Source organism: Phocoena sinus, chromosome 6, assembly GCF_008692025.1.
Source record: "Phocoena sinus isolate mPhoSin1 chromosome 6, mPhoSin1.pri, whole genome shotgun sequence".
NCBI classification, from domain to species: Eukaryota; Metazoa; Chordata; class Mammalia; order Artiodactyla; family Phocoenidae; genus Phocoena; species Phocoena sinus.
In genome coordinates, this window is record NC_045768.1 from 32,456,657 (window position 1) to 32,471,910 (window position 15,254).

Consider the following 15,254-nt stretch of genomic DNA (forward strand, 5'->3'; position numbering starts at 1 on the left):
GACTGTCTTTTTTCCATTGTATATCCTTGCCTCCTTTGTCATAGATTAGTTGACCACAGGTGCGTGGTTTTATCTTTGGGTTTTCTATCCTGTTCCATTGAGCTGTCTTTCTGTTTTTGTGCCAGTACCATACTGTCTTGATTATTGTAGCTTTGTAGTATAGTCTGAAGTCAGAGAGCCTGATTCCTCCAGTTCTGTTTTTTGTTCTCAATATTGCTTTGGCTATTCGGGGTCTTTTGTGTTTCCATACAAATTGAGAAATTTTTTGTTCTAGTTCTGTGAAAAATGCCATTGGTAGTTTGATAGGGATTACATTGAATCTGTAGATTGCTTTGGGTAGTATAGTCATTTTCACAATGCTGATTCTTCCAATCCAAGAACATGGTACCTCTCTCCATCTGTTTGTATCATCTTTAATTTCTTTCATCAGTGTCTTATAATTTTCTGCATATAGGTCTTTTGTCTCCTTAGGTAAGTTTATTCCTAGGTATTTTATTCTTTTTGTTGCAATGGTAAATGGGAGTGTTTCCTTAATTTTACTTTCAGATTTTTCATCATTAGTGTATAGGAATGCAAGAGATTTCTGTGCATTAATTTTGTATCCTGCAACTTTACCAAATTCATTGATTAGCTCTAGTAGTTTTCTGGTGGCACCTTTAGGATTCTCTGTGTAGAGTATCATATCATCTGCAAACAATGACAGCTTTACTTCTTTTTTTCTGATTTGGATTCCTTTTATTTCTTTTTCTTCTCTGATTGCTGTGGCTAAAACTTCCAATAATAGTGGTGAGAGTGAGCAACCTTGTCTTGTTCCTGATCTTAGTGGAAATCCTTGTATTATTTTTAGTTCTTCAACTTTCATTCTTTATTCTTTCCTTCCTTCATTTCTTCCTTCCTTCCTTCTTTCCTTCCTTCCTTTTTTTTTTTTCATGCTTATATTTGTCTCTGGCTTAAATATTGACTGGGGTTTTTTCTGAAATGCCTGGTAATCCTTGGCTGTCTGTTCATATTTTAAAATGAGGCACTAAAAAGCCAATTGAAGACTACATATTTATGGGCAGAGCTTGACAATTGCTGAAGTGAATTTCACTCTCCATTCAGAAAGAACCCAGCTGTTTAGTTGGTGATTCTCAAATGTCAGTACCTTTTTTTTTTTTTTTAAGGCGTATTTCCCAAGAGTGTAATCCTTCAATCTCTTGCCCTTCTCAGGGGTAGGAGATTTAAGTCCCACTCTCAGAATTTTGAGGGATGATTAGTGAAAGGGGGGCTGGAGGTTGTGCACTATTTAGACTGTTGATCTTCACTTTCTCCCTTTGTTTTAATAAAGACTTCGTCCTATTCTCAAGATTTCTAATTGACCTCGAAACTAATATAAGCCGATAATGGGATGCAGTGAGTAAAATTAAATAAGAGTATTTCTGAAAGTACATTGTAAACTAAAAATAAATTAATGTAAGTACTTATTTTAAAAAGTGACCATTTTGAACCACAACAATTGACTTATAGTATCTTATTCATGGTATTTAATAACCCTATTATATTTTTTACTGGTCCTGCCATCTTTAGAGCAGAGTGTTTAGCTTTCAATGACATATTTTAAAAGGGACATTGACAGGCTAAAGGAGGGTAGTTAGGACAGTGAAGCATCCAGTGCAGAGGTTGGCAAACTATGGCCTGTAGTGAAACCCAGCCAGCCCTCTTGTTATAAGTCAAGTTTTATTGGAGCACAGCCACACCATACCCATTTATTCACATATTCTCTGTGGCTGCTTTCATACTAGAAATGTAGAGTTGAGTAGTTGTGACAGAGCTGTATGGCTTTCAAAGCCTGAAATATTTATGGTCTGGCCCTTTATAGAAAGTTTGCTGACCCTGATCTATAAGCCACATTCTATGCTGCATGCTTGAAAGAAGTGGAAATGTAGTCTGAACACAAGGTGATGAAAGAGCTATGTAATAGTTAATAAGAATGGTGTCTAATATTTATTGAGTGTTTACATATGCTTGGCACTTGTGGCATGCATGATCATATTTAATAGTAATTAAGGATCATCTCCCTGACTAGATTATGTGTTCTTCATTGTCAGCTTTATAATTCTAAGTTTATAGCTCCAGAATCTAGCAAGTATGGACTTTTAGTGAATGTTTGTTGAACTAAGTGAGCAGTGCTAACATGTAGAAGAGATAAAAACCCCTTCTTGGGGGTCAAAATAGAAGTTTCAGAAAAGCTTCAGAAGATTTCAGGTCATCGAGCACTATCAGCTCCCTCCCAGGTAGTGAGATATCCACCCCTGGGAGGTGTTCACAAGAGCTGGGTCACCCACCTAGTTGTTCATGGATATTATGTAGGGGTTTCTTTCTTTGAGTGGCAAGTTGAACTAAATGAAGTCTTGATTTCTAGGATTCTATTATTCAAACTAGGAGAGAGAAGACTAGAACTCAGAATTTATAGTTGATAAAGTTCTCTTTCCACTGTATCAGAATATATCTGATATATCTCTTTCCTCCCTTAGAATTTTCATAAAAAGAGCCATGAAGAGATGGTTGTTGTAGTGGAAAGAATATCTCAGTGAGCATCAGGAGGTTTGGGGTTATAATTCCACTTCTGCAACTAATTTACTGCATGAGCCCAGCAAGCCTTTTAATCTCTCAGGCCCTAAGTGTCCTCAAGTGAGGGGGCTGGACTAGATAATCTCCACATTCTCTTTCAGTTCTAAAATAATTTTATCCAAGGATTAGCAGGGCCCCTCCTATTGAAAGACAAGGACAGACTAGTTCAGACAAGATGCTTCCTTGTTATGTGTTGCCAGAGTACTGAGATTCTGCTTTTAAATATATTTTGTGTACCTCCTGATCTCAGCTGCTCAGTTTCCATCCCCTTCCTGTATCCCTGTTCCTATCTTGCTTTATGGTACTTCTTACTTGGGAAATTAGGCTTAAGGAGGCTGCAGATTTAGCCTTTCTTTAGCATGGTGAAGGCAAGCTCTTTCTTGGTAAATTCTGCTCATTTGGTTGGTGAGGAACTTGGAGCTATTCAACTCTTGGAAGGTTGGGGATATTAACATTGACCTCAGAAAGGTGATGGGGCCTTCTTTATTTAGGGCACTAGACATGGGCAGCTCATATTTCTCATGGGGGAACATTTTATTCTTTGTGGAAGCAGTTTAAACTCCCAAAATGACCCATCTACCCATTTTTTTATTAAGTTCTTTAACTAAAGAATTTAACCTAAATTCTTTTTTAAAATGACGACAAGATTCAACCTTAATTAGACCCTCATCCAGCAGCCTTTCCCCCACATTCCACTCAAATAGCCATCAACTGTTGATACTAACTGGTCTCCTATTACCTCTAGGCTTTTGTTTGAACACGTTTTTAAAATTTCATTTGACTTAAGTGCTTAGTATTCAGCTGTTTTACAGTTGCCCATATATCACACTATTTTTGACCATATATCTCTTATCTCTGAATAGCTTTGAAAACTGCAGTGTCATGTTAAGTACTCCTTTTGGTCCAAGGCATGTCAATACATGTTGCCAACTTCCAACTTATTCTCATCCAGAAGATTAGCAAGGCTGCCACATGGTGTTCTTTCTTACAAAATGTTATTGCCTGCATTATAGCTAGGGCTAGATGTGGTGACATTAATCCCAAATCTGCAGAATGGTGCTCTTAATTCTACTTGGGTGGACAGCAACTTGAGCTCTCAGCATAAGCCTTTTATTTTGGGAATACCATTCTTTGTCATCATTTCTATAAGGAATCTTAGTCAGTTGTTAGGAATTTTATTTTGCTCCTAAAAAACAATATTTCCTCTCTTTTCACATTGAGATACCCAGATTTCACATCTTTAGTGAATAATCTCTAGCATTGATTTAGTTGCTGAATATCCTCCCCAGACATGTTTTAATTATTTATTAAGAAGCTACAGGAGTTCCAGCTAAAAATGGAGCCTGGCTAGAAGCCCCTGGTGAAGTCTTTCCCAATTTTTCTACTAAAATGCCTATGAAGACAAAGAAAAAAACATAATACATTAAATATCAAAATAAAAACCATGGACAGCATAATCTCAAAATTGGGGAAGAATCTATACTAACTGTAAAGCAAGACTGAGATAAAACTACCCGTGTCTTTTTCTATGGTACACCTAATCAGCTTTACTACATGACACAAAAAAACCTTTGAAATGAGGAGGGAAGGCACTGAGTCCTCTCGTCTGTCCATTATCAAGACAACTGGGCAGGTGGGCTTTTACCCATGTGGGTTGAGAGTATTGTCACGTCATTCTACATCAGAGAAATTACAATTCTCAGAAAACAGCTTGGCTTCTCAGAAAACAAGGTCAGCTTTGGCCGAGTCAGAGGACTGGTGGAGGCATATTGCATTTTCAGGGGAAAATGTATTACAGGTAAAGCTCCTTAGGTTTAGGTTGGGTCAGAAACAACCAAACCAACCAAAACAAAACAAAAAATAAAACCAAACCAACACCACCAAAACCCTGGTGACAGTGCAGGCTGGGAATTGCCGATTTTTATGTACATTGCAGGTTCACAGGCCCAGGAAATTAGACGGTGTCATTGGAGCAATATGGAACCTCAGTAGAAGAAGGGTGCATTAGAGGAAGCCATGCTGGAAACTAGGCCTCAGTCCAGAGGCTGTGCACACCTAATAGTTAGAGTGGAGCTCAGAGTATTTCAACTTTCCTGTCTTTTGATAAATATCAAATATGAATAGATTTCCACTTGTACAAAGATCAATAAAGTGGGGAAAAACTACATGGAGTGTGTGAAAAAGACTTCAAGGGAAGAAAGTGTATCTAGGAGACCTAGAAGTCCTTCCTAGAGGGAGAACATGTTTCTGAAATGATTTACTGGAGTGTCCAGAAATTGGAGGATTTCAGGGAACTATTTGGATTCCTCGATAGATTACAAAGTATAAGGATGTTAAAGAACAGAGAGTAACTATATAGATGATTGGTATTCTTGAAGAAGATACTTAAACTAATGGGAAAAAAAGCAATAATTAAAGATATAACAGGAAAAATTCATGAGCAGAAGTAAGACTCATACTGAAAAAATCATTGAGTTCCAGACAAGTCAATGCATGAAGACACACATAAGCATGTATCCTGGCAACAATTTTAATTCATAAGGATAAGAAAACTTCCACAAGCATATAAGAGGAAGAAAGAGACTACCTAAAAAAAAGAAAAGAAAAGAAAAGAAAAACAAAAATCTCACCATTTTCTGGATTTTACTCTGAAAGCTTAAATTTAGAAGAAAATGGAGTATTATATACAGAGTTTTGAGAAACAAAGTTTGTAACCTAGTGCTTTTATACCCAGCCTAGTCATCTTTAACTAGTGAAATATCAAAAAGACATCTCAGATAGGCAAGGACTCAGAAATATATACCCTCCTTGAAAAAAATTACTTGAAGGAAAAGCTGAAGAATGGAGAACTTAGGCTAGAAAAGGGCTGTCCATAGGTCTGAAACCAATTAAAATAGTGATATGTCCGAATCCGTGTTTATCAAATGTATTTTAGTATTTATCTGGAGATAAAAAATTTCTTCTTTGAAAACCCAAAATATGAGACACCTATAACTGTCATTCTCTGGTTAAAGAGGCATGAAGATCCAAGAGACCCAACCACAGGTAACCTGTGAGGGACCTCTTCAAAACCGGAGGACTCCATGGAACAAAGTTTGAAAACCACTGTTCAAAAATAAGTATTGTAAATCTGCCTTTACAACTGAGGGCAGATGTCAAAAATTATTATCAAAGGAGATTTATAATGGATAAATAAATTTGATAATAATCTGGATGTAAAACTCCAGTTAATTTTAAAGTAATTTATAAACGGATAGATTTACTCTCACGCTACTTGTGAGAAGACGTACAGAGTAGAGAAAGGTAGCAGATACCATTTTATATTTGACTCTAGCAACTAGAGAATAGAGACTAAAACTAAAAGCAATCATTAGAATTAAAAAGCAGGAAAAAAAGGAACATGATCCATGTGAAAAACCCTACAAAAAAGGGAACACTACGGAAACATGAAAACAGAAAACATCAAACAAGATGAAAGAATAAAGATCTGATATATCAATTATAGCTGTAAATTACTGAGATAAAAGCTACATAATGAAAGATTTGAACCTTCAGATTGCTTTAAAACATTCTATGAGATTCATCTAAATTCTGTTTGTAGGAAATATATCTGAAGCAATGCAATACAAGTTTAAAATGAAAAAAGTTATTTTAATAATGGGTATAATTCCAAATGAAAATATATTTAAGCAGACCAAATATCCCTTGAGGTACGTAGTGCAAAATTTGTTCAAAATATAAAGAAAAATTAATCATTGACAGAATATAGAAAAATATTAAAAATGGAATATTTTCTATTTTCATTTCTATTATATTTTTCTATTTTCTATATCTTTTATAACTATTTGGATATTTCAGGTGTCCTTTTAAAAAAATGTTAATAAAACCTTTATGGAAATTCATCATCCATTCACTCCAAAAGAAAAACCTATATAAATATCAATAGTAGAAATTATACAAATTACATTGTTGACCACAATATACTAAAAACTAGAAATTAACAACTGTATTTAAATAACAAATATTCATCTATTTGAGAACCACTAAAAAAATACAGTCTCCTAAATAATACATGCGGCAAACAGGAAATTAAGATGGTAACTTCAGACCATACTGCTTAGAACAAGTTTCTGAAATTTTTAAGGTTAGGCCTCTTCAGCTATAAAGATTTGGCCAACTTTTAATTAAAAAAATTTATATTGCACTATCCATGCAATAAAGTATGCAGATATTAAGTATAATTTGATGTATTCTGGCAATTTATGTACCTGTGGTATATATTTAACTTTTTAAAAAATGGACAAAACCTTCAAAAGTAGTCTTTAAATTGCACCAGCAGTGAATAAGAATTCAGCTACTCCACATTTTTGCCAACATTGGCTATTTACTTAAAAAAACTTTAATTCCACTGAGTGTGATGTGGTATCCCGTTGTGGTTTTAATTCATATTTTCCCTGATAACTAAAGATGTTGAACGTCTTTCCATGTGCTTATTAGCTATTCATGTATCTCTAAGTCTCAATTTTTATTTATTTCTTTTACTGCTGATTTACAGGAATTTAAAAATACATATCTATATTTTGGATATAAATCAATTTCCATATATAGATGTTGTAAATATTTTCTCCCAGTCTCTGGCTTCTATTTTTATTTAATGGTATCTTTTTTTAAAGATTTTTTTGATGTGGACCAATTTTTTAAAGTCTTTATTGAATTTGTTACAATATTGCTTCTGTTTTATGTTTTGATTTTTTGGCCATGAGACATTTGGGATCTTAGCTCCCCGACCAGGGATCAAACCTGCACCCCCGCATTGGAAGGTGAAGTCTTAACCACTGGATCACCAGGGAAGTCCCAATGGTATCTTTTGATAAGTATAAATTTTAATTTTGATAAAGTTCAATTTACTAATATTATATGGTTAGTGCTTTTTGTGTCTTGTGTGTTAGTCTATGCCAAAGTTGTGAAAATACTTTTCTATATTTTCTTCCAGAAGGTTTATTATTTTGTCTTCCGCATTAGGTATATTATCTATTTAATATAAATTTTTACATTTGGTGTGAGGCAGGGGTTGAAGTTCAATTTTTTTTTAGTACACGTATCTAGTTGTTTTTGCACCACTTGTGGAAAAGATATTTCTTTTCCCAGTGATTTGCCTTGGCACTTTTGTTGAAAATGAATTGACTACATGTGTGGGTTTGTTTCTGGATTCTCTTTTCTGTTTCATTGATCTTTTTGGCTGTCTTTATACCAATGCCACATGCAGTCTTGATTACTGTAGCTTTAAAGTAAGTCTTGATATCTGATATTATAATTTCTCTGACTTTGTTCTGCTTTTTCAACATTATTTTGACTATTCTAGGTTTATTGCAATTCTGTATAAACGTTAAGATCAGCTTGTCAATTTCTTTTTTTTTTAACATCTTTATTGGATTATAATTGCTTTACAATGATGTGTTACTTTATGCTTTCTTACAAAGTGAATCAGTTATACATATACATATGTTCCCATATCTCTTCCCTATTGCGTCTCCCTCCCTCCCACCCTCCCCATCCCACCCATCTAGGTGGTCACAAAGCACTGAGCTGATCTCCCTGTGCTATGCGGCTGCTTCCCACTAGCTATCTATTTTACATTTGGTAGTGTATATATGTTCATGCCACTCTCTCACTTTGTCCCAGCTTACCCTTCCCCCTCCCCATATCCTCAAGCCCATTCTCTAGTAGGTCTGTGTCTTTATTCCCATCTTACCCCTAGGTTCTTCATGGCTTTTTTCTTTTTCTTAGATTCCATATATATGTGTTAGCATATGGTATTTGTTTTTCTCTTTCTGACTTACTTCACTCTGTATGACAGACTCTAGCTCCATCCACCTCAATACAAATAACTCAGTTTCGTTTCTTTTTATGAGTAATATTCCATTGTATATATATGCCAAATCTTCTTTATCCATTCATCCAATGATGGACACTTAGGTTGCTTCCATGTCCTGGCTATTGTAAATAGAGCTGCAATGAACATTTTGGTACATGACTCTTTTTGAATTATGGTTTTCTCAGGGTATATGCTCAGTAGTGGGATTGCTGGGTCGTATGGTAGTTCTATTTGTAGTTTTTTAAGGAACCTCCATACTGTTCTCCATAGTGGCTGTATCAATTTACATTCCCACCAACAGGGTTCCCTTTTCTCCACACCCTCTCCAGCATTTATTGTTTCTAGATTTTTTGATGATGGCCATTCTGACCGGTGTGAGATAATATCTCATTGTAGTTTTGATTTGCATTTCTCTAATGATTAGTGATGTTGAGCATTCTTTCATGTGTTTGTTGGCAATCTGTATATCTTCTTTGGACAAATGTCTATTTAGGTCTTCTGCCCATTTTTGGATTGGGTTGTTTGTTTTTTTGATATTGCGCTGCATGTAAATTTTGGAGATTAATCCTTTGTCAGTTGCTTCATTTGCAAATATTTTCTCCCCTTCTGAGGGTTGTCTTTTGGTCTTGTCTATGGTTTCCTTTGCTGTGCAAAAGCTTTTAAGTTTCAGTAGGTCCCATTTGTTTATTTTTGTTTTTATTTCCATTTCTCTAGGAGGTGGCTCAAAAAGGATCTTGCTGTGATTTATGTCATAGAATGTTCTGCCTATGTTTTCCTCTAAGAGTTTGATAGTTTCTGGCCTTACATTTAGGTCTTTAATCCATATTGAGCTTATTTTTGTGTATGGTGTTAGGGAGTGTTCTAATTTCATTCTTTTACATGTAGCTAGCCAGTTTTCCCAGCACCACTTATTGAAGAGGCTGTCTTTTCTCCACTGTATATTCTTGCCGCCTTTATCAAAGATAATGTGACCATATGTGCGTGGGTTTATCTCTGGGCTTTCTATCCTGTTCCATTGATCTATATTTTTGTTTTTGTGCCAGTACCATAGTGTCTTGATTACTGTAGCTTTGTAGTATAGTCTGAAGTCAGGGAGCCTGATTCCTCCAGCTCCATTTTTCATTCTCAATATTGCTTTGGCTATTAGGGGTCTTTTGTGTTTCCATACAAATTGTGAAATTTTTTGTTCTAGTTCTGTGAAAAATGCCAGTGGTAGTTTGATAGGGATTGCATTGAATCTGTAGATTGCTTTGGGTAGTAGACTCATTTTCACAATGTTGATTCTTCCAATCCAAGAGCATGGTATATCTCTCCATCTGTTTGTATCATCTTTAATTTCTTTCATCAGTGTCTTATAATTTTCTGCATACAGGTCTTTTGTCTCCTTAGGTAGGTTTATTCCTAGATATTTTATTCTTTTTGTTGCAATGGTAAATGGGAGTGTTTTCTTGATTTCACTTTCAGATTTTTCATCATTAGTGTATAGGAATGCCAGAGATTTCTGTGCATTATATTTGTATCCTGTTACTTTACCAAATTAATTGATTAGCTCTAGTAGTTTTCTGGTGGCATCTTTTGGATTCTCTGTGTATAGTATCATGTCATCTGCTAACAGTGGCAGCTTTACTTCTTCTTTTCTGATTTGGATTCCTTTTTTTTCTTTTTCTTCTCTGATTGCTGTGGCTAAAAATTCCAAAACTATGTTGAATAATATTGGTGAGAGTGGGCAACCTTGTCTTGTTCCTGATCTTAGTGGAAATGCTTTCAGTTTTTCACCATTGAGGACGATGTTGGCTGTGGGTTTGTCATATATGACCTTCATTATGTTGAGGAAAGTTCCCTCTATGCCTACTTTCTGGAGAGTTTTTATCATAAATGGGTGTTGAATTTTGTCAAAAGCTTTCTCTGCATCTATTGAGATGATCATATGGTTTTTATTCTTCAATTTGTTAATATGGTGTATCACGTTCATTGATTTGCGTATATTGAAGAATCCTTGCATTCCTGGGATAAACCCCACTTGATCATGGTGTATGATCCTTTAAATGTGCTGTTGGATTCTGTTTGCTAGTATTTTGTTGAGGATTTTTGCATCTATTTTCATTAGTGATATTGGCCTATAGTTTTCTTTCTTTGTTACATCTCTGTCTGGTTTTGGTATCAGGGTGATGGTGGCCTCATAGAATGAGTTTGGGAGTGTTCCTCCCTCTGCTATATTTTGGAAGACTTTAGGAAAGGTAGGTGTTGGCTCTTCTCTAAATGCTTGATAGAATTCGCCTGTGAAGCCATCTGGTCCTGGGCTTTTGTTTGTTGGAAGATTTTTAATCACAGTTTCAATTTCAGTGCTTGTGATTGGTCTATTCATATTTTCTATTTCTTCCTGATTCAGTCTTGGCAGGTTGTGCAATTCTAAGAATGTGTCCATTTCTTCCAGGTTGTCCATTTTATTGGCATAGAGTTGCTTGTAGTAATCTCTCATGATCCTTTGTATTTCTGCAGTGTCTGTTGTTACTTCTCCTTTTTCATTTCTAATTCTATTGATTTGAGTCTTCTCCCATTTTTCTTGATGAGTCTGGCTAATGGTTTATCAATCTTGTTTATATTCTCAAAGAACCAGCTTTTAGTTTTATTGCTCTTTGCTATCTTTTCCTTCATTTGTTTTTCATTTATTTCTGATCTGATCTTTTTTTTTTTTTTTTTTTTTTTTTATGGTACATGGCCCTCTCACTCTTGTGGCCTCTCCCGTTGCTGAGCGCAGGCTCCGGACATGCAGGGTCAGTGGCCATGTTTCACGGGCCCAGCCGCTCCGTGGCATGTGGGATCTACCCGGACTGGGACACGAACCCGTGTTCTGTGCATCGGCAAGTGGACTCTCAACCAGTGTGCCACCAGAGAAGCCCTCTGATCTGATCTTTATGATTTACTTCCTTCTGCTAACTTTGGTTTTTTTTTTGTTCTTCTTTCTCTAATTGCTTTAGGTGCAAGGTTAGGTTGTTTATTCAAGATGTTTCCTGTTTCTTAAGGTAGGATTGTATTGCTATAAACTTCCCTCTTAGAACTGCTTTTGCTGCATCCCATAGTTTTTGGGTCGTTGTGTCTCCACTGTCATTTGTTTCTAGTTATTTTTTGATTTCCTCTTTGATTTCTTCAGTGATCACTTCGTTATTAAGTAGTGTCTTGTTTAGCTTCCATGTGTTTGGATTTTTTACAGATCTTTTCCTGTAATTGATATCTATTCTCATAACATTGTGTTCAGAGAAGATACTTGATATGATTTCAGTTTTCTTAAATTTACCACGGCTTGCTTTGTGACCAAAGATATGATCCATCCTGGAGAATGTTCCATGAGCTCTTGAGAAAAATGTGTATTCTGTTGTTTTGGGATGGAATGTCCTATAAATATCAATTAAGTCCATCTTGTTTAATGTATCATTTAAAGCTTGTGTTTCCTTATTTATTTTCATTTTGGATGATCTGTCCATTGGTGGAAGAGTGGTATTAAAGTCCCCTACTATGATTGTGTTACTGTCAATTTCACCTTTTATGACTGTTAGTATTTGTGTTATGTATTGAGGTGCTCCTATGTTGGGTGCATAAATATTTACAATTGTTATATCTTCTTCTTGGATTGATCCCTTGATCATTATGTAGTGTCCTTCTTTGTTTCTTGTAATAGTCTTTATTTTAAAGTATATTTTGTCTCATATGAAAATTGTTACTCCAGCTTTCTTTTGATTTCCATTTTATGGAATATCTTTTTCCATCCCCTCACTTTCAGTCTGTATGTGTCTCTAGGTCTGAAGTGGGTCTCTTGTCAACAGCATTTATATAGGTCTTGTTTTTGTATGCATTCAGCCAGTCTGTGTCTTTTGGTGGGAGCGTTTAATCCATTTACATTTAAGGTAATTATCTATATGTATGTTCCTATTTCCATTTTCTTAACTGTTTTCATTTGTTATTGTAGGTGTTTTCCTTCTATTGTGTTTCTTGCCTAGAGAAGTTTCTTTAGCATTTGTTTTAAAGCTGTTTTGGTGGTGCTGAAGTCTCTCAGCTTTTGCTTGTCTGTAAAGGTTTTAATTTCTCCATCAATTCTGAATGAGATCCTTGCTGGGTAGAGTAATCTTGGTTGTAGGTTTTTCTCCTTCATCACTTTAAATATGTCCTGCCAGTCCCTTCTGGCTTGCAGAGTTTCTGCTGAAAGATCAGCTGTTAACCTTATGGGGATTCCCTTGTGTGTTATTTATTGTTTTTCCCTTGCTGCTTTTAATATGTTTTCTTTGTATTTAATTTTTGACAGTTTGGTTAATATGTGTCTTGGAGTGTTTCTCCTTGGATTTATCCTGTATTGGACTTTCTGTGCTTCCTGGACTTGATTAACTATTTCCTTTCCCATATTAGGGAAATTTTCAACTCTAATCTCTTCAAATATTTTCTCAGTCCCTTTCTTTTTCTCTTCTTCTTCTGGGACCCCTATAATTTGAATGTTGGTGCATTTAATGTTGTCCCAGAAGTCTCTGAGACTGTCCTCAGTTCTATTCATTCTTTTTTCTCTATTCTGCTCTGTAGTAGTTATTTCCACTATTTTATCTTCCAGGTCACTTATCTGTTCTTCTGCCTCAGTTATTCTGCTATTGATTCCTTCTAGAGTATTTTTAATGTCATTTATTGTGTTGTTCATCATTGCTTGTTTCCTCTTTAGTTCTTCTAGGTCCTTGTTAAATGTTTCTTGCATTTTGTCTATTCTATTTCCAAGATTTTGGATCATCTTTACCATCATTATTCTGAATTCTTTTTCAGGTAGACTGCCGATTTCCTCTTCATTTGTTAAGTCTGGTGGGTTTTTACCTTGCTCCTTCATCTGCTGTGTGTTTTTCTGTTTTCTTATTTTGCTTATCTTCCCATGTTTGGGGTCTCCGTTTTGCAGGCTGCAGGTTCGTAATTCAATTTCTTTAAAAAAACAAAACAAACATGCCTGCCAGGTTTTTATTGGAATTGCATTAAACCTCGTTGTTATTTTGGAGAGAATTGACCACTTAACAATATTTATTGTCTTCCAAATCATGAATGTAATCTATCTTTTCATACTTTTAGCTCTTCTTTTTCTTAGGTGTATTTTTTACTATTCAGTGTAGATGTCTTGCATGTCTTTTGTTAACACTATATGTTTTTGACATTATTGCAAAAGATACTATTTTGGTTTTATTTTCAATTGCTAATATATAGAAATATGATTGATTTTGCATATTTGTATCTTGTTTTTATAAAATATAATTTCCCAACTGCTGTTGTATGGAAATGCGATCACTCTGTTTATATTTACTTAGTATACTGTGATCTTGGTAAATTCATTTCTTAGTTCCAGTAGCTTTTTGGGAGATTTCTTAGCATTTTCTAATATACAATCATGTCATCTGTAAATAAATACAGTACAGTATAAATTCATTAATACAATTGTATACTACTTTCTTCTTTTTCACTATTGCAACCAAATTTTTAGTTTGAGCCAGCTTCACACTCAGTCTGAAATCCCTCCTGCATCTCTTTTTGCAGCCTTCAGTTTTATCTAACATTATGGTGACACACTCCTTTTCATTCCCGTTCTTCTGAGCATAACCACTATTCACCTTCAGAGTTGACAGTTTAATTTGAAAGCATACTGAAAGGGGTTTACTTGCTTTTCCACTGGGTTAAACTAATAATTTTTTTCCCTTAATTGAAGTACATATAGCTGGATGACAATTAGCATCACTAGAAATCAGCCAGCATTGATCACACTCCTGTTCCTAGCTTTGGACATCTTATTATCTACCTGAAAAATTTGTCATTTTCTACTACCTTTAATTGTATTGCTTTGTATGAGACAGAAAATCATCTGCATACACAAAAATTTTCCTTTCAACTCTGCTACATGGTGTGATTTTGGATTGCATTTTAAGCAAAATGCAGAAATCATTTTTAAGCTAAAATTTAACCCCATGTTGGCTATCAATGTAAATAACTCATCTGAAGTGACAATGGATGAATGAATATACCTTCCATGCACAGTTAGGATCATGTGTATGTAGCAACTACAACTGTGCCTCAACTTGCTCCTCTAATTGGCCATTACCAAATGTCTTTGACATCTCTTGAAAGTTATATTCAAATTTTAGAAAAGTTAAAATTTGAAAATAACACTAGTGAATTGTAAAATGGAAAAATTATTGAATTGCTTAATAAATTAAAGAGCTCTTTTTAAAGAAACAATCAATAAATACACTTGCATCTTTGGCAAGTGTATTCAAGGAAAAGCAAAAACTCTTAAATCACTATAAAATGTAAAATGGTGCAGCCACTGTAGAAAACATTTTGGGGGTGTCTCAAAAAGTTAAACATAGAGTTACTGTACCACAAAGCAAAGACTTAAAAACAGGTGTTCAAACAAAAACTTGCACACAAATATTCATAGCAGCACTATTCACAAGAGTCAAAAGTTAGAAACAATCCAAATATCCATCAAATAGTGAATAAACAAAGTGGATAAACAAAATGGATAATATCCATACAATAGAATATTACTCAGCCATAAAAAGAATAAAGGGTTGATACATGCTGTAAGATGGATGAACCTTGAAAATACCATGCTAAGTGAAAGAAGTCACAAACAAAAGGCCATGTATCATATGATTCCATTTACATGAAAAGTCCAGAATAAGCAAATTGATAGAGACAGAAGCAGATTAATATTCGCTAGAGGTAGAGAGGAATGGGGTTTCCTTTTGAGATGATG